A 20,339-nucleotide genomic window follows, 5' to 3' on the forward strand; every position below is an offset into this window, starting at 1 on the left:
AAAATCATGAAACCCCTGGGAGATACTGCTCCCCAAATATAAGGTTCAAGAATGAGACAACACAGGCTGAACTTATCTGCAAATGTAACAGATGTATAGTAAGAGATGTTTTCTGTTTACACAACGCTTGGTGTTTGTGTGCAGGGCCCTGCTGGAGTTCTGATGGAGGCGGCTCCAACCGACGCTTTTACAGGGAATTAGGTCATTATTTGAATTTCACTGAGGTGTGGAGAGTCAATGGACAGAACAGAGTGTCACAGTTATTTAGTTTCTGAATCTCAAACTCCCACTTTGTCAATGAGAACTTGGTCACTGGCATCAAGAGATGTCGGCATGCAGTCGCTTGACTTTGGAGTCTTTGTTGTGAACTTCGAAATTTACTCACTGTCAACCTCCAGAAAACAGGACATGTCTTCAGAATTTGCAGATGACACAAATTGGCAATGTAGGAAACAGGGAAGTGAAGAGTAGCAGAATTTAGGAGGACACATGCAGAAGCTATTTCTATTCGGTCTGAGGATGAAAGTGGTCCAAAGGATTCCTGATATCATCACAATGAACTCGTCAGAGCCAGACTTCCTTACTGTTAGTGGCCAACTAATATGATGCACAGAATTCCAGTGAAACAGACACGAGAGAGGCGAGAGCTTTCTGTTTGTCATAAAGAGCAAAACAGTCAGGTAATGACCGTGGGGGAGAGACATTTCCTGTATTTAATCAAAATCACACTCTGACATGGGAATCCCTCCAGCTACCTGAGGGATTGAGATTTCTTTAGCAAATTCCACGTGAAGTTTATTCAGAATCAGTCACAGATTTTTAAAATCTGCAATCTGACTAGATTGATCCTGAAGGCAGAAGTTTTAGAGACGCTGCAGAGAAGATTTACCACCATGCTTCCTGGACTGGAGGGCAATTCTTATGAAGTAAGTTTGATGGGCCGAGGGCTTTTCTCATTAGAATGAAGAAGGATGCGGGGCGAATTGATCAGGGTGTATATGATGATAAGAGCCACAGATAGAGTGAACAGCCAGAGACTTCTTCCCAGTACAGAAATATCTTCATAAGGAGCCATAATTTAAAGGTGATTGAAGGAAAGTTTCGGGGAGATGAGAGGTAAGTTCTTTCTATGCACCGACCAGACTCTGTGGCGCTGGTAGTTCAATCAGATGCATTATGGATATTCACGGGAATCTTGGATAGGCACATGGAAGACAGGTTATGCAGATTAGTTTGATATTAAAGGAGATTAACCGATCTGCACATCATCGAGGGCTGATGCACCTGCACGGTACTGTTGTGTATCAATTGTCCTCCACATTATTGACTCCACTATCAGTTAAATTTCTGATACCATATATCCCCCTGAATGATAATGTTTAATAACTTCTCACCATTTTCAATGGGATCATTCAGTTTCTGTTCGATTCCTCCGACAAACGTGAACCAATTGTTGTAATTGTACCATTCTCTACCACGACCTCTGGAGAGCAAGTGGGAATATAGCGTTGAGATATGGAATTAGGCATGATCACATTGAATGGAGAGCAGGCTGTAGGGGCTTAATGGCTTCGTCCTGCTCCTGGGTTCCGTCAGCTAAATGTCCTCCTGAAAATCTCATCCTAAAAAGTATCAGTGATTACATTGGGGACGCACATCAGTAGTTGTTTTCGTTGAGACTTTCCTGCATCTTGAAAACTTAGTTTTTTCTTTGCAGTCACGATGAACAGTCAGTCTGAGAATCAAAGTGGTCCTCAAGATTCCTGATGGCGTCTCAATGAAAACAAATCATAGGAACGCTTCTGTACTGTTAATGGCCAACCGCATACAATAAAGAGAGACACTTCATCGAACTTCCGGATTGTTCACAGACCCTGGATGTTAATTTGCTTTGTGATTAACGGACCATATAAATGTAGAGAAATTACACTGGATATCCGCAAGTAACGTGAGGATGGATATTTATAAACACTGCAAAAAAAATCTTAATGGCATCCTAAATTGTTTTAAAGGTAATTGAACGGTTTTGAAATTTATTCAGCATTGTCGAGGGAATGGGAGCTAATTTCAGAAACCAAGAGAGACTTACAGGCACAGATAGAGAGCCACAGCCACAGGTACAGGATAAGATTGTTCTGGAGATGTTTCGGAGCTCACTCTGTGACTCACACAAGGCAAGGCAGCCGCAGATGGAATGCAGTCATTTTCTGGTTATATGAACGATGTTTTGTTTACTATCTGGCACAGTATTGTCCCTGTCCTGGGAGGGTTTGATGTGGAAAATGTAAAGGGAGCTTTATTCTTTATTTAACTCAATGCTGTTCCTATCCTGGGAGTGGTTGATGGGAACAGTGTAATTGGGCTTTAATCTGTACTTAACCCTATGCCGATGGTTTACTGTGAGAGATTGATGGGGGCAGTGTCAGGTGATTTAAACAAAACCTAACCTCGTGCTGAACCTGGCCTGAGTTTTCAAAGAGTTCCAGTCTATTGTTAGATTACTCGATATTGAAACTAGTTGTTGACTCTAGAAGCAACAACAATATTTTCTCCCTATCCAATCCCGCAGTTCCTGTCATTGACTCGAAAACTTTCATCATTTTAAAGCACTCAAAATTCCAGGGACACAGCCCTGGGCTTGTGTCATTTCCCTGGTCATTGAACCCGTGCCGTCCAACTATAGTTCTGTGAATCTACGCTGCATTCCTTTGCAAATGGACTCTCAAGTCCCCAACCCGATCTTGCCTTTCCCTGTTGATAAAGTCGCTGTCAGCGCTGTGCTGACATGAAATGGCGAACTGAAACAAACCTATAATGGCTACTGACACTTTTGGAATCATTTGTCCTGTTTTGGCAGATTAAAACACATCGTACACTTTATACGTTTTCATCTCTCGGCCTCCTGCAGATGAAATAAACTGGGATGTGAATCGATGCAATTTCGATGTTAGAGGAGGGATAATCTAAACCAAATGGTACAATGGTAAACTGGATGCAGGAGCAGAGAAGCTTCAGTTTGAGTCTGAATTCTGTCAGCACAGGTGAGGGGCAAATGTGAGAAAAGCTTTCTTTCCCTTTCATAAATTCCTATATTGTAGAAATGTTAATTTACAAATTAAACTGGAAAAGCAGGATATGGCGAACTCTGTTACAAAGTTTCCATTGATTAAGATGCAGATTCCAGAATTCTTTTAAAGTCCGTGCCCTGAGATTTTTAAAAGTCTGTCTAACTTTCCAAACATCAAGAGGAAAATACAACTGGAATATGACAGATCAGCTACTGAATTGTAGGTGCGTGGTCTTGTTCAGAATCTGTCAGAGATTTCGCATGGAGTAAGATGTATTTGATCCAGATAACTGGCATTTATCAAGGACCAGCCTGACGTAATTTGACTTCAAATTTTGTGTTCTCTAAAAATAAAGAAATTGATTTTCCATTAAGCAAGGCTCTCTGATTGTGTATCATTAGTATATATTTGTGAAAGAGTGACTGCGTATGTGAATGAGCGAGTGTGGCTTTGAGGTGTCTGTGACTGATTGACTGAGAGTTGGTGGCTGAGATTGGCTGAGTGAGAGGTTGTGTTCGAGTGTGAGGTTATGAGATCGGGAGTTTGTAATGCTCTACTGTGCGTGTGACTGAACATGTGTGACTGCATGACAGTGTGTCTGTGCATATGAGATATGTAAGAGTTTGTGATAGACACTGCAGAGGCAGCTTTACTCTGTAATCTAACACAGAGCTTCCCCTGACACGGGAATATTTGTGGACATATCTGTACATTGTATGTAACCCTATTTTTCCTGGACCCTGGAAGGTTTAGTTGGAGAAAGTGTACAGGGAAATGTACTCTGCCTATAAGCCAGTGATATAACTAAGCTAAGTGCATTTGATAGGGACAGTGTGGGGATAGGGGTTGACTTCATCATTTTCTAATTCCACGGTGAACATGGTCTGGGAGTTAGAAAAGCTGAAATGCAGAAACAGCTTTATTCTGAACTTAACCCCATTCAATACCTAAATACAATCTGAAAGAACTGCAGATGCTGCCAATCAGAAACAAAACCAAAAGTTACTGAAAAACCTCAGCGGGTCTGGCAGCATCTGTGAAGAGAAATCAGCGTGAAAGTTTCAGGTCTAGCTCAGATAAACGGTGACCGGATACGACATGGTAACTCTGGTTTCTCTGTTCAGATGTTGCCAAACCTGCTGAGCTTTTATCAGCAATTTGTTTTTTTTTCCCTATTCTGTCCCTGTTCTACGAATTGCTCCCCTCAATTAGCTTAGAGACTTTGTTCTGCTGTACATCAGCTTGCTGACAACACATGGAATTCCAGTCTCTAACTCAGACTAGAGTAAATGAATATATAATCCCTGCGGTGGAAATACCCCTGCCCTATCACTGTACATTTCCTTGACTAATGCACCTAACCTTCACATGTCTGATCACTATGGCAATTTAGCATGGCCAATATTTCCTAACCCGCACATGTCGAAGCAAACAGGATCATCCGAAAGAACCCCACGCAATCATGGGGAGAACTTACAAACTCCATAGACAGTCGCCCGATACTGGAATCAAACACGAGTCCCTGGAACTCTGAGGCAGCAATGCTAACCACTGAGTTACTGTGCCACCCAAACAGTTAAGTTTAAAATTGGGCCTGGGAATACAAAAGGCTGCAGTTTCTCCAAAAATAAAGTTTTATGGAGCACATCAGTTCAATAAGGCAGTTCACTACCATCTTCTCAAGGGCTGATGGGAATGAGGGATAAATGCTGAGCCCAGCCAGTGATGCTCACGTCCGATGATCAAACGAAAACTTCATCCCTTTGCCTTGCTAATACCTTGCTGCCCCTGCAGATTACTTCAATGTGTTTTAATATCCCAGGACACACAGATCCCTCTCTACGTCAGAGTCCTATAACATCTCCCCATTTAAACTAAAGTCTCTATCGATTCTCCCTGACACTCTCCACTTTATATTGTAATGGACAGTGCTTTGCCGATTCACTTACCATCACTACATCGATCTGTTTGACAGCTGCTTACTTCCACTTCACAATTTACTTGTAAACTAGTTTCACCAATAATATACTCAGTCTTTAGATCAAGACTGACTTGAGCAGATGCCTTTTGGAAATCTGAAAATGCTTCTGCCACTCTCTGTTCCTTATTCAGTGTGTCTGCCTGTTTCGCTCTGCTCGCCCAGAATATCTGAGAATTGCATCATTCATCCGTTATCATTTTGAAGATGCTTCATGGTGTCCATACCCCTCCTGTACGATCACAGTAAAACGTCTTCACATCTCTAGGCCCGAATCCTGGTTATAATTGCCAAACTGTCCAAATATTTGATGACGCCATCACTTTAACTCTCCCGATTTGTGTCCAAGGTTGTGGACTATGATGTAGAATCAATTAATAAGATTAAATAATTAAAGCAGTACTTGACTGAAAATAAATACAGTTCTACTAAGGGACTGTAAACAAAATAACATCGAGATTTCCAAACATCAAAGCTTCACTACACCATCCTGGATGTCAGATAGACAGGACACACACCTGGGTTGGACTCAAGACTCAATCCTTCCGACACAGAAAGGTTCCTGTATCAAACCACATATGGTATTGGAATCAAATGCAGTTTTTGTGAGCAGGACATAGCACATGAGTTGAGGTAAATTGTCCATGTGGATGTTACGAATCAGGAATATAATTGGGAATCCAAACTGAACAGAAACAATAAAATAAAGAACTCTGTGATGAAGTTCTGGAATACATCTATTTTCGTTGAAAATGGGAACCCTCTTGGATAACAATCGAGAATTACTGTGTGTGTGTGTGTGTGTGTGTGTGTGTGTGTGTGTGTGTGTGTGTGTGTGTGTGTGTGTGTGTGTGTGTGTGTGTGTGTATGTGTGTGTGTGTGTGTGTGTGTCTGTGCGTGTCTGTGTGTGTCTGTGTGTGTGTGTTTCTGTGGTGATAAGCAACAATGTTAAACCTTTTCATCGTTCTGTGGTTCCTAACATTTATATATTTCCTGTATTGAAGTATTTCAGGGGTGGGTGCAGCCTTGTTACGGAATGATGGAATGAGAATAAACGACCTAGTTCTCCAAAAATATCAAGTTGCTTTCATTCAGAAAGTGGTTGCTGGTTCCTCTCGTGGCGGCCAGAGGGGATCGCTCTTCCTCACCTCACGGCCCTGGCATGAGTCACCTGTTGCCTCCTCTCGCTTCCTCGTTGTCAGACTTTCCCCGCTGGTTGTGGCCATAATTTTTGAGACGTCACTGCGCAGCTGATTGCGTCATTAAGGGCATTGTGAGACTGTCAGAAATAATAGAATGTACAGAGACAGGAGCAAAGTGTCCCAGAGAAAGAAAAAATCTGCTGCTTGTACAGTGACACTGGGAGGCCAGCAAAGGGCGGTATTTTATCAACTTTAAAAAAAAGACAGACAGACAGGGACAGAGTTAGATACATTTCTTCATCAAATTTTAATTAATTCATTGATTGATCAACTCATGTTAACACTTCTGGTAATATTGGATCAACAACCTCATACCAGCCCCCCCCCCCCCTCCACTGTCTTGGGTAGTTCTTGTGCAGGTGTTCTTCTTCCTAACAACATTTGCAGCTCTTGGACTGCTTGTGCTCCTTACCCTGATACCCTCCTCTTTGCAGTTCCTGCTGAGGCTCATTTTACAATCGGCTACCATACACCAAGAAGAACATAAAGTCTCACAAACTCTCATTACTAGGATGAATGCTTGAATCATAAGCAATCATATTACCTGAGTGGTATTTCAATAATCCCATGCATTGCTGAAATCTTCAGGACGATGGGGTGAAAGCCGAGAAATGAGATTTGTGTGTGTGGATCTTCATTTTCTGCCAAGACCATTCGTTAACATGTTTCCCTCTGAGCAATAAAGAACAAATGAACACAAGAAATCGGAGCAAGAGTCTGGAATTCGGCTCCTCGAACCTGCTCCGATTTTTAATACAATCATGGCCGATCTCATCTATGAAGTGCTTTAAGAGGTTAGCAATGGCAAATATTAACTCCCAGATTGCTCATGTCCTCGATAATTCGCCACAATCGTAATAGATCCATGCAGACGCCATCTCTTTGGCACTTCACTCATCTCTGGAACATCTGGATAACATAGACACCTACATCAGACTTCTGTACATTGGCTTTAGCTCTGCCTTGAACACCACAATGCCAAAAAGACTCATCGACATTTCTGAGTCCTAGGACTTTCCTCACATCGAGAACTGGATCTTTAACTTTCTGACCTGCAGATCACAATGAATGAGGATAGTTGGAAAATCCTCCTCTTCAATATTACGCAATACTGGTGCCCTTCAAGGCTGTGTACTCAGCCCCTTCAATATTTCTTACCCTCTTATGAGTGTACAGCCAAATTCAGCTCTAACTCCATTTATAGATTTACTAATGACGCCACGATATTGGGTCGGTCTCAAAACCGACCTAGATGACACCTCCTCCAACCATGCCCCCTGTAAAAACGCCATCCCATATTCTCAATTCCTTCACCTCCACCGCATCTGCTCCCAGGTGGACCAATTTCAATACCGAACAGCCCAGATGACCTCCTTCTTCAAAGATGGCAATTCCCCTGAGACGTGGTTGAGGATGCTCTCCAACGCATCTTCTCCACTTGCTGCTCTTCCGCCCTTAGACCCCGCCCTTCCAATCTCCACGAGGACAAAACCCCACTGGTCCTCACTTACCACCCCATCAATCTCCATATATCGTATCATTTTTCGTCATTTCTGCCACGTCCAAACAGACCCCACCACCAAGAATGTTTCTCTCCCCTCCCCTACCAGCGTTCTGGAAAGACCACTCCCTCCGCGACTCCCTTGTCAGTTTCACAACCCCCACCAACTCAAACTCCACTCCCAGCACCTTCCCCTGCAACCGCAAGAAATGCAAAGCTTGCGCCCAATCCTCCCCCTCACTTCCCTCCAAGGCCCCAAGGGATCCTCCCATATCCGTCACAAATTCACCTGCACCTCCACACACAACATTTACTGCATCCACTCCTCCCGATGTTGCCACCTCTACATTGGGGAGACAGGCCGCTTACTGGTGGAACATTTAAGAGAACACCTCTGGGACACCCTCACCAAACAACCCAGCCGCCCTGTGGCTGAACACTTTAACGCCGCCTCCCACTCCGACAAGGACATGCAGGTCCTTGGCCTACTCCATCGCCAGACCATGGCCACAGACGCCTGGTGGAAGAGCACCTCATCTTCTGCCTAGGAACCTTCCAACCACAAGAGATGAATGCAGATATCTCCAGCTTCCTCATTTGCCCTCCCCCCACCTAATCTCAGTGCCAACCCTCGGACTCAACACAGCCTTCTTGACCTGCAATATTCTTCCTGACCTCTCGACCCCGACCCTCTCTCCGGTCGATCACCCTCACCTTAACCTCCTTCCAACTATGCATTCCGAACGCCCCTCCCCCAAGTCCCTCCTCCCTACCTTTTATCTTAGCCTGCTTGGCACACCCTCCTCATTCGTGAAGAAGGGCTTATGCCCGAAACATCGATTCTCCTGCCCCTTGGATGCTGCCTGACCTGCTGCGCTTTTCCAGCAACGCATTTTTCAGCTCTGATGTCCAGCATCTGCAGTCTTTCACTTTCTCCGACTGGAAATAGAGCTTAGTGACATGGTGTAAAGACAACAATCTTTCCCTCAATGTCAGCAAAACAAGGGAACTGGCCATTGACTTCAGGAATTTGACTGAAGGACACACACTGGTCTCTGTCATTGGTGCTGATTTGGAGGTGATGGACAGCTTCAAGTTCCGAATAATAAATATCACAAACAATCAGTCTATCCATGTCAACTCTACAGCCAAGAAAGCACATCAATGCATCTACCACCTCAGACAGGGAAGAAAATTTCACATTTTGGCAATGACTCTGACCAATTTTAACATTGCACTGCAGAAAACATTCTATCCAGATGCTTCGTATGGTAACTGCTCTGGCCGTACTGCAAGAAATTGCAGAGATGCGTGTACCTAACACAATCCATCACGCAAATCGTATTTGCTTCCATTGACTCAGTCTTGAATTCCCACTGCTTCAGGAATGCAGCCAACACAATCAAAGGCCCCTCCCACCATCGCAATGCTGTTTCCCAACCTCTCCCATCGGACAGAAGATGCAAATGTTTGGAAATACGCACCAATGGATTCAGGAACAATTTATTCTGTGCTGTTATCAAACTTATGAATGGACCTGTCATATATAGAGTTTATCCTTCTCTGCACCTGTTCAAAAGCTGTGTAACTATATTAAGCTGATGTCCTTATGTAAGGTATGATTTGTACTGGAGAGAATGCAACACAGTATTCTTCACTGTCTCTCAGAATGTATGACTATCATAAAACAAGCAAAATCAATCTTCATACCATACGTCTGGGTCTGGTCTGTTCGATAACACTTTAAATCTATGTCCCCTGTGGTCTGTGTAAAAGACTTCCATTATCCATTACTTCTATACCTGTCATAATTTCGAAAGGATCTATTTCGTATCCCTCAGCCTCGACGTTCATGTGAAAGAAATGATTTATTATATTGTCCCGCATCATTTATGATGGGAGCTGACAGGATTGCAGAGTTTATATCTGATCCGTGAGTGATGAAGTCAATTAGCTTTGTCTATCCGTTGCTTCTTATGGTTTCTGACATGGAACTATTTATTTGTCGTAGCTTCAACAATTTGAAATTTTACGTTTAGATTCTGGATTAGTGGTGCTGGAAGAGCACAGCAGTTCAGGCAGCATCCAAGTAGCTTCAAAATCGACGTTTCGGCAAAAGCCCTTCATCAGGAATAAAGGCTGTGAGCCTGAAACGTGGAGAGATAGGCTATAGGAGGGTGTGGGTGGGGAGAAAGTTGCATAGAGTACAATGGGTGAGTGGGGGAGGGGATGAAGGTGATAGGTCAAGGAGGAGAGGGTGGAGTGGATAGGTGGAAAAGAAGATAGGCAGGTATGACAGGTCCAGACAAATTATGGGGACAACCTTGTCTGGACTTGTCCTACCTGCCTATCTTCTTTTGCACCTATCTACTCCACCTCTCCTTGCAACTTTCTCCCCACCCACACCCTCCTATAGCTTATCTCTCCACGCTTCAGGCTCATTGCCTTTATTCCTGATGAAGGGCTTTTGCCCGAAACGTCGATTTAGAAGCTACTTGGATGCTGCCTGAACTGCTGCGCTCTTCCAGCACCACTAATCCAAAATCTGGTTTCCAGCATCTGCAGTCATTGTTATTTTACCTTACGTTTAGATATACCCAGTGTACGCACTCATAGAACATAGAAAAGTACAGCACAGAACAGGCCCTTTGGCACACGAGATTTAATCCTAGTGTCAAATACAGTAACTTAACCTACGCACCCCTCAAGTCACTGCTATCCATGTGCATGCGCAGGAGTCCCACCAATGTCCCCAATGACTCTGCTTCCATGACCACAGCTGGCAACCGATTCCATGCATTCACAACTCCCTGCGTAAAGAACCTACCTCTGACATCTCCTTCATACCTTCCTCCTTATATCTTCAAACTATGACTTCTCATACCAGTCAATCCTGTCCGGGGGGAAAGTCTCTTCCTATTGATTGTACCTATTCCACACATTATCTTCTATACCTCTATCAGGTCTCCTCTCTTCCTCCTTCTCTCCAGAGTGAAAAGTCCGAGCTTATTGAAACTTTCTTCATAAGGCAAGCCCTCCAGTCCAGGCAGCATCCTGGTAAACCTTCTTTGCGCTTTCTCTGAATCCTCTGCATCGTTCCGAAAGTAGGGCGACCAGAACTAGACACAATATTCAAAGAGTGGTTTCACCAGTGACTGGTAGAGCTGCAGCAAAACCTCGCAGCTCTTAAACTCAATCTCCCTTAATGAAAACCAAAACTCCATATGCTTTCTTAATAACCCTATCCACTTGGGTGGCAACTTTGAGGGATCTATGTACTTGCGTACCCAGATCACTCTGCTCCTCTATACTGCCAAGGATCCTGTCTTTAATCTTATATTCAGCATTCGTGTTCCTCCTTCCAAAATGCATCACTTCGCTTTTATCCAGGTTGAACTCCATCTGCCATGTCTCAGCCCAGATCTGCATCTTATCTATGTCGCGTAACAGCCTGAAGTAGCCGTTTATACTGTCGACGATACGTGCAACCTTAGTGCCATCTGCAAACTTACTAACCCACTCTTCAACCTCCTCATCCAAGTCATTTACAAGAACTACAAAGAGCAGAGGCCCAAGAACAGAGCCCTGCGGGACCCCAATCAACACTGTCCGCCAGGTAGAATATTTTCCATCTACAACCACTCTCTGCCTTCTGTCAGCCAGCCAATTCTGAATCCAGACCGCCAAATCTCACCATATCCCATACTTCCTGTCCTAATAAATTAAAGTCCTCTTCTCTTCATTTAACCAGGTTTGATCACTGGCTCCAAGTCATAACCCTCCCATTCATCTGCTTCCCATGCCCTTCCATTTCTTCGTTGTCATGTCTTTGGAATGTACTTTGTTTAGATTCTTGGTAAATTTGTACAGTGCATCTTGCAGGCTGTCATTGAGTTACACCATGAAGAAGACTGGTTAATACTTACAAACAGTCTCTAACACACTCATTAAAAGGCAGAGCTCATAGGAATAGCAGAAACAAAAATAAACCAGTTTTCTTCAGGATTAAAGCACCTATCACTGCCGCGAACAGAGAGAGCTCCTGAGCAGGTGAAGACCTCTCTGTATCTTGTTCAGAGTCCCAAGGTGTTTAGTTGCGTGAGAACCAACCACATCGTTGCTGGTAGCAGACAGCCTTTGTCAGTGGTGAACTAGTGGCCAATCATCAATGAGCTCCTTGTCACAAACAAAGGCTGCATCTGTATATCACGCCGTTCATCTCCAGTCACATTTCAATTATTGGGTCACTATCAGGGGAATTGCTGTCAAACCTTGCAGCTATCCTCCACTTTCGATCTGTTGGTAAGGTCGCTCTTTTCACATTTTAGTCCACAATTACACTCAATTCTTTTTAAAAAATGTTTTTATATGTATTCGCCCTGAGAAAACTAAAATACCATTTCAAAAACGCATTTACTTGCAAAATACATGATCCACAATTTTTATAAAAAGTGCAGTCTATTTTTTATTTCTCCCTTCTTGCAATGTTATGCAACCTTCACATTTCTTAAAGCTTTTTCGTATTTCACCATTTGTATTTTAGGACAATATATCTGAATTCGCATTAGGTTTTCTAGTGATGTGTTTCATAAAATGGTTACAACAAACAACACCATCAAAATATGTTGCATTTTTAATTTCAAAATCTTAAAGAAAGTCAGTGGATTACAATCTGTGTAATTTTGTATTTCATTGTTCTTTGTTGGGTGGTCTTCGAAATGCTGAAGATCTAACAGCAATTCCAAAGTCCCCTTTCCTATGCAAGAGGACTTTTCCAATGATCAGTATTGATTCTAATAGAAATATCCTCCAAGTTCTCAATTCCTAATTCATCATCCTGGAACTTGACAACACGTCGACCCAATTCAGAAGCATCAGCGGTCATTTTGAAAAGACTGGAAAATGCAGGGATGGCCAAAATAGGTTCATCGATTCAAATTGCTTTCATCCTTTCAACATTAACCTCGCACTCTACTAACTAAACCACCTTTGTCTTATTTCATTCAAGAACATGTTAAAGGCGCAGCTGTCCAGACAAAATTATGGACAAATTTCCTGTAAAGTCGAACAATCCAAAAATCTATTAATTTCTCATTAGTTTTAGGAACAAGAAATTCTAATTGTATCACTTTTACTGTCTCCATCAACAGCTGTGCGCTTGAGTGTGTATGTCTGTGTGACTGTATGTGCAGGTGTGTCTCTTTAAGTCGATGTGTGTACTTCTGTCTGGATGTGTCTTTGCACATCTCTCTTTATATGTGATTGTTCCTGAGTATCTGTACGCATTTCCGTCTGTCACACACACAGAGACAGGCACAAAACACACACACACACGCTTCAAACATAACAAAAAGCTATGTATCACTTCAAGCCCAAGAGGAATAGGAATAGTCAGAGGTACAGACATATCGGAGTTTAAACCACATTTCAACTGTTACAATCCCGAAAATAACAGAGAGCCCGTTGCACAGAGGTACAGACCCAGAGATACATAAACATGGAGACACACACTAATGCACACAATGAGACACAAGCATACTCACATAAGCACAGATAGTCAGGCAGAGATAGATGGGTAGACACTATCACAGAATCACAGAGACATGAACACACGATAATGCACACACAGATTCAGAGAAACACATGCATAAAGCCAAACAGATTCAGTGTGCAGTAACTGACACTGCGCTGTGTCTAACCATCTGCAGCACAATCTGTGTCCCAACAGCTCGTTATCAGTTTTTACAGATGAAATGTTGATGAGAAAGTGGAACAGTCGCGAGAGGTCTCTCAGCATAATATCCATGAAAAGGTGAATCTAGTTAAAAGATCATGGTCATTTGAGCAACTAACAGACTTGTACACCACATCCGAGTAATCTCTGGATATCCAGCTGTGAAATGGATTGATGATGATGGCAAGTAGTTCTGTTCTCCATAACTAAGTAGAATTAACTTGCAGTGCAGCTTGCTCAGCACCACAGTCACAAATATTCTCTGTTTCCACCATACACACTCAGTAGCAGTGGAATATACCGCTGACGAGATGCATTGTAGAAATTCCCCAAAGTTCCTCACAGAGCAGCTTCCAGAACCACGGCATTATCGCGTGGAACACTGAGCACAGCAGATACACGTGACACCAGTTGACAATTCCACATCAAGCCACTCGCCACCCTGGCTCGGAAAAACATCTCAGTTCCACAAGTGCCATTCGTTGGAAATCCTAGATCTGCCTCCCTTACATCATTTTGGGTTTATCTGGACAAAATGAATGGCAGCAGTTCAAGATGCTAACTTATCGTCAACTTCACCAGAACAATTATATCTGAGTAATACGTGGTAACCCAGCGGCAATGAGCCAAACACATTAATGAACCACAAAATAAAGGTCACTGTTTGAAACCCACGTGCTCCAATGCTGAGCTTTTGAATAAATGGTGTCCATATTCGAGAAAATTGAAATACGATTTCATTTAATGTATCAAATTCTGAGCAGGCTTCAGAGGATAGATGATGAGAAATTGATCCTATGGGTCTGGGTATCTGAAACACGATAAAGTGGTCTCAGGAGTTGCAGAAAAGCTCAGCAGGTCTGACAGAATATGTGAAGACAAGTCAATGTTAAAGTTACACCATTTACAGATTTTTTGGTTATTCTTGACAGCACCCTCATGGTAAGGGGCAGGTTATTTGGGAATGAGATGAGGAGTGAGCGATTAACTCAAAGGCCTCTAAGTCTTTAATATTCTCTGTCCCTGACGATTGTTGGTGCACCCTCATTGAGTGCATTTCAGATTGGAAGACACAGATTGCTGGATTCACAGGGAGTCACGGGATATGTGGATTGCACAGGAAACTGGATATGAAATCTAAGTCTAGATTTGATTGGATTGACTACTAGAACAGACTGAACATATTAAACAGACTGTATAGACCTCTCATTCTTTCTTCAGCGATAACCCCATTCCAATTGTTCAGTAATTATTACTTTTCTAACTTCCTACCGCTCTGCTGAATTCCCCTACACTCATAACACATGAGCTAACCTTTCCCTTCTCTCGATAGATGTTGCATGACCTTATCAGATTCCTCTGAATGGCCCGTGTTTATTTCAGAGAGAATTATAACTCCCTATTCCTGTTTCTGTGAGAGAAAACATTCTCCAAACCGACCCCTTTAATTCTATTTGTTCACAAAGAAAGGAGGCATTGTTCTGTCCAAATGCATTACATGCTCGTTAGTGCATCAATATATTGTGATGATTTTTAAAATAAAATATATTAAACACAATGAACTTCATGATGAAAACACGAGACCCAATTCGATCTGTAAGGGGAAGGAATTCAATCATGCGAGGTGAAAGTGAGGGCTGCAGATGCTGGAGATCATTGTCAAGATTAGAGGAATGCAGGAAAAGCACAGCAGGACAGGTAGCATCCAAGGAGCAGGAGAGTCAACATTTCGGGCAAAACACCGCTATCTGGAATGAGGCTGGGAGTGTCCACCGTGGACAGATAAATGGGAGGGAGTGGGGCTGCAGAGAAGGGAGCGGAGAGAGCAATTGATGGATGGAGATGGGTGTAAAGGTGATTGGTCAGAGAGGATGGTGGATCGGAAAGGTGGGAAGGAAGATTGGCAGGTAGGTCAGGCCATGAGGATAGTGCCGAGCTGGCAGGATGGAACTGGGATAAGGTGGTCAGAGGGGCAAATCAGGCAAATGGTAAAGGCCACATTGATGCCCTGGGGTTGGAGGTTCCTGAGGCGGAAGACCAGGCGTTCTTCTTCCAGGAGTCGGGTGGTGAGTGAGTGGTGATAGAGAAGTTTCAGGTCCTGCATGTCCTCGGCAGACTCGGAGGGGGAAATCAATTATCCCTCCGCCAGTTGTTATTTTGTATGATGCTCCTGACCCATCAAAACACAGATCTGAGTGAATGCACAAACAACCTCTCTCCATACATTTCACTCAAAATAATGTCAATATCAGGACGGATTAAAACAAAATGCAAACTGTGTTGAATGCTGGATGTAGGGAATCATGTTACTGTTGAGCCTTTACAGCACTGAGATCAGGCTTTCGGCCCATCATTCACAAACTAGTCTGCACTCCCTCTTGAAACCTTTCCAATTACCCAGATCCCTGTCTGACTGAAGACAGTCTGTATGGAGTTTGCACATTTTCCCTGTGTCTGCGTGAGTTTCCTCCAGGTGCTCCAGTTTCCTCACGATGCGCAGGTTAGGGTGGATTTGCAACGCTCAATAGTCAAAAGTGTCCAGGTGAGTGTAGGTTATATGGTAAGCCATGAGAAATACGGGGTTACAGGAATAGCGTAGAGGGTGAGACTTGGTAGGATGCATGATGAGCCGAATAGCCTGTTTCTACATTGTAAGAATTTTATGATTCTATACTCCACCCCATCTATCTCTTTGGATGAAGTGAACGATCACCTGATCAAATGTCCCCTTCAATGGCTCAATGTTTGTTTTCTATCTGACAAAGAACTGCAGATGTTGCAGATCTGAGAGACAGCACAAGAATTGCTGGGAAATTCAGCTGGTCCGGCAGCATTTGTCGGGAGTGAACCTTTTGTATCCAGTGATTGTTCTTAAGAGCTGAAGGCTTCTGAATCTGGTGTTTTCAGACCTGTTGACGTTTTGCAAACAATTTTTTGTTTTGCTTTCAGCCCCAGTTCAGTTGGTGACCTTGTTATGCGTGTTTGGGCAAAGGGCCCATTTAGCTACTAGTGCGGTGCTGGTGTAGTGGTGAGCATGGTTACTTTCTAAGCAGTTGACCTTGGTTCGATTCCAGGCCATCGCAATGTTGTGGCTTTTCCTGTGGTTTTGCAAGAAAACCTCTTGAGCACCAACATTGCATTTTGTGGCGAAACGGATTTGTCAGGTTGTTTTAGGGTTTTCATGGCGATGGTTCCTGTTAATTTCCGTGACAATGCGGGCTGCGTTGCTCGAAAGCTTTCCTCTCTGCTGCTGTCCGTTGCTTCTTTGAATATTGATCACAACATAAGGTTCGTTTTGTTTTGTTCGAAAAGTGAGAGATTGCTATCGTCAGAAACCTTAAATAATTACAGAAGCCGCTGGAAATTCGGAACAGATCCAACAGCTTCTATCGTGGACGGGAAGGAGGTTTAAATGCGTCAAATTTCTTCAAGGTTAAAATACATTCGCAACTCAAACCATTTGGAAGCTTAAGAGTTACATACATCACATTATACCTTTTCCTAATTCGTTCAAGTTTTACAATATCATTCCGGTAGCAGGAAGGCCAGAATTGTGTGGTTTATGCAATGCTACTATATTCGAACATTGGCTGTTTCGTAGTTAAATGAAGTTTCATTTCGTTAAGTTTTCCAATAGAGTTGGGTTAGTCCCCACTTTGTGTTTTGTTTATGTTAAAACGACAGTGCGAAGTAAATTGTGTTTCGGTTCAAGCCTGGAAGTTTCACCAATTGAATTGCTTTGCCGTACATTTGCCTTCAGGAGAAAAGAAAAAGGGATCTAGACCATCTTCTTAACTCATAGGAGTTTGGTCTGGTTCAAAACCTCCTCGATTTCGGTCAATAAATGTTCCTACAGTCCGCAACAATGATTTTCACAGATTAGAGTAGGATGCACAGACATCGTAATTAATTGTTATTCCCTCGGACATGAACATTTGGGAATGATATTCCTCAGGCCATTGCTTAGCCAAGCTTAAAAGTCTGGAATCCGGTAAAATTGGGAACAATGCAATTCCCAGGAGACTGAGAGGTTACTAACAGAGCGGGAGGTTGAGAGTCGGGAGCAGAACTACAGGGACAGTCCGCTCTGATTACTGACCCTTCACCATCAGTAAATCCAGTGCCATGAATGACTGCCATTGGTCAGAATGACAAAATGTTATTTTGGAAAATAAAGAGCATGAAAGTAAGGGAAGGCTTAAAGCATGAACCCCACTGGCGATCTGTTGCAAAGGGTCTGTAGAATGCAGGATGAGATAAGAATAATGGAATTCTCTCACACCAATTAGCAAAGAAATGTTGAAGCTGAAAGGTGAGATTAGATTACAGTTAGTTAAGTTACGCTTCCTGTTAAGTATCATTATGACAAGATTGGGGACATAAATATTTGGGACATGACATTAAATATCTAATTAATAGTTAATAGAGGCAGCCTGTTTGAGATTACTGGCAATAAATAACTACTTATGACATCGGGAAAATATGACGTAGGGTCTGGAATGAAAGACCATTGTTGCGAAAGCTGACATTAAATATCTAACCGTCACATGAGAATAATGTTAAGTAGACTGAACAATTAAAGAGATGATGGGAACTAACATCACTGGTTTATTGTGTAGCGAGTGTGCGTACTTTGATTAATATATTTAGACATGCTGATAAACAAAAAAACCTTGGGAAAAATATATTTAAAAATAGGACAATAAAGTTCGAGAACATTCGAGAATCTGCTTTCTCAGTGTCACGGTTTTTCGTTTGCAAATAACAGACCGAATTCTTGAAGAACTCTACGTCTCCTGTTGATTCTCTATAATTTTTTCACGACAAAACTCAGCAGGTCTGCATCCATGCAGAAAGAATCGTGGAAAATATTTAACAACTTCATCAGAACTCAATAATCTCCCACAGGTAATGCCAAACCAGATAGTTTTGTCAGCAGTTTCTGATTTTGTTTCAGATTCCCAGAATCCACAGTTCATTACATTAACCTGTAAAACGTTGCAGAAAGTTCTTTGTAGTTATTCACACGGAAATATTCGTTTGAGGAACATTTTCCTGCCCCTATTAGAAACATGAAGCCCTGCAGCAGGGAAAACAGATGCTTTAACAACAACGATCGCTGTCGCCTTTGGACGTCTTGAACCAGCAGCTTTTCAGTTAACAGTCTAATACGCTGAAACATCCAAACTAAAACCTTGCCCGAACATCTAAAGCAGTCTGTGACGGGCTTCAGTCTGTCCTTCCCAGAACGAGAAGTGTCCTCTTATCAGTTTTATTTTTCCAAAATAAAGTTTGGAACATTCATTAAGGAGGCATGGGAACAGTCTTATCCCATCCACGACAGACACACCCATGTCACTGACCACCAACTCTCCTCCAACTGGGACCATCTCCCTTCGAACCTCTTAGTCCCTTCTGTGGTCCCGAGTTTTTTCATTGTCCCGGAGTCTAGATGAGGTTTGTATTTATCATGTAGGGGAACGAGAATTATTTCAATGTCTCAGATCAATTCATGTCCCGAGAACATCAAAGTTAATGTTCTATCCTCTTAAAGAAGGGGAAGCTGTTTTGACTGTCTCTGCTCATTCGGACAGTTCACCCTTCTTCATTCTCCTTTGATTTCACTTCTCACAGAGTTTCTGAAGATTCACAATGCTGGAGACTGGGTTATATGGTTTTCCTCTTTAATATTTTTTCCACCTGCCAATTGATAATATTTTCCCAAAATCTCTTTAACGCTCCTCTGCCTTGCCCCATGTCCAGGATCGAGATTTCCTGGAATTTGGAGAGATTCCCGAGGTTTTCTTGAGAGCCAAGAGAGTTAACTGAAGATGTTCTGCAGCTGTTTATCTTGATGGCGAAGGTAGCGGTGGGGATTGGCATATTGACGAGCAGGAGGAAGTATTGTCACTGAACAGGGTCAGTGTCCAGAGGACTCTGATTGAAGGAATTTAATGAAATGCAGCACTTGTGCACAGTAAATTCACAGAACACTGCAGGAAACCAACGGGTGTAGCGGTAAGTGGGAAGAGAAACAGAGATAACATTTTGAGAGTGAAATTTTTGTGATCAAGCACTCGACTTTCTAGCGCACTACACTGCCAGTGAAATTATAGCGAATGAAGTGTTTTTGAAGAAGATTCAGGTCTATCTGGTCATTCAAAAGTCAAAAAAGACAATGCTGCAAATACTTAGAGCTGGCACTGGACAGTGCAGACCAACCTTGAGAGTTTTTTTTCTGCTCTGATATATACCTGGGATAATGTGGGACCAGAAGACCTCATCACAGGGTCAATTATGGAAGACTTGGCGTAGACGATATTTTCTCTGTAGCAAGTCTGTGAAGTTGTTTGCAACAGAGTGTCGTCAAGGCTGGATACATGCAAGGCTGAGAAAGATAGATATTTGGTCACTTCGGGAATCTAGGGCCACAGAGATGAGGCCGAAAGGCGATTTGAGGATTAACCAAATCAGCCGTGACCTCATTGAAACTTGTCGCTGACTTGATGGGTTAAATTGCTTTCATCTGCTCTAATGTCTTTGTTGTCATTTCGAAAATGTGAACCACCATTGCAAATTAAGAAAAGCAAAAAGTTTAGAAGAGATGATAACAGTCAAACTGAGTCAACATAATTTTTGAAGGGAAAATCACACGATGACAGTCTGACAGATTTCTTTGGTGGCATGACCTACAGACTTGGTGAAGGACGATGCTCAGTAAAGTGAATTTGAATTTTAGCATGCAATCAATAAGGGGCTATATAAAAGTCCATTGCACAAGAAAGGAGTTCTCGGTGTTGGGGAAGAAAGCAGCATTGTCAGTCCATTGTCTATTTTACAAAAGTCACCGAATCGA

Source organism: Chiloscyllium punctatum, chromosome 24, assembly GCF_047496795.1.
Source record: "Chiloscyllium punctatum isolate Juve2018m chromosome 24, sChiPun1.3, whole genome shotgun sequence".
Classification (NCBI taxonomy): domain Eukaryota; kingdom Metazoa; phylum Chordata; class Chondrichthyes; order Orectolobiformes; family Hemiscylliidae; genus Chiloscyllium; species Chiloscyllium punctatum.